The sequence below is a fragment of the Mus caroli genome, unplaced genomic scaffold (genome assembly GCF_978045245.1).
Source record: "Mus caroli unplaced genomic scaffold, Mus_caroli_1 scaffold_2, whole genome shotgun sequence".
In the NCBI taxonomy this organism is placed as follows: domain Eukaryota; kingdom Metazoa; phylum Chordata; class Mammalia; order Rodentia; family Muridae; genus Mus; species Mus caroli.
Window position 1 is genome coordinate 40915263 of NW_028227257.1, and position 742 is coordinate 40916004.

Consider the following 742-nt stretch of genomic DNA (forward strand, 5'->3'; position numbering starts at 1 on the left):
ACTAGACAAGGCTGTCCACTTTCTCCCTACCTATTCAATATTGTACTTGAAGTCCTAGCCAGAGCAATTAGACAACAATAGAAGGTCAAAGGGATACAGATTGGAAAGGAAGAAGACAAAATATCACTATTTGCAGATGATATGATAGTCTACTTAAGTGACCCCAAGAATTCCACAAGAAGACTCCTAAATCTGATAAATAACTTCTGCAAAGTAGTGGGGTATAAAATTTTTTTTTCAGGGGAGAGCGCGAACGCAGTCCCCCACTACCACAAATTATGCAGTCGAGTTTCCCGCATTTGGGGAAATCGCAGGGGTCAGCACATCCGGAGTGCAATGGATAAGCCTCGCCCTGGGAAAACCACCTTCGTGATCATGGTATCTCCCCTGCCAGGTAAGTATGTGGGGTATAAATTTAACTCAAAGAAATCAGTGCCCTTTCTCTACACAAAGGATAAACAGGATGAGAAAGAAATTAGGGAAACAGCACCCTTCACAATAGTCACAAATAATATAAAATACATTGGTGTGGCTCTAACTAAAGAAGTGAAAGATCTGTACAATAATAACTTCAAGTCTCTTAAGAAAGAAATCGAAGAAGATCTCAGAATATGGAAAGACCTCTCATGCTCATAGATTATCAGGATCAATATAGTAAAAATGCCCAACTTTCCAAAAATGATCTACAGATTCAATGCAATCCTCATCAAAATTCCAACCCAATTCTTCACAGAGTTATAAA

At 39.1% G+C, this 742-nt stretch overlaps 1 non-coding gene across 1 annotated transcript; it reads right to left on the reverse strand.

Moving 5' to 3' along the window:
* Positions 1-238: 238 nt before the first annotated feature.
* On the reverse strand, positions 239-402 carry LOC115030485 (U1 spliceosomal RNA). Its single transcript, XR_003836080.1, has one exon. It is a non-coding gene; the product is annotated as a U1 spliceosomal RNA (small nuclear RNA).
* Positions 403-742: the final 340 nt, after the last annotated feature.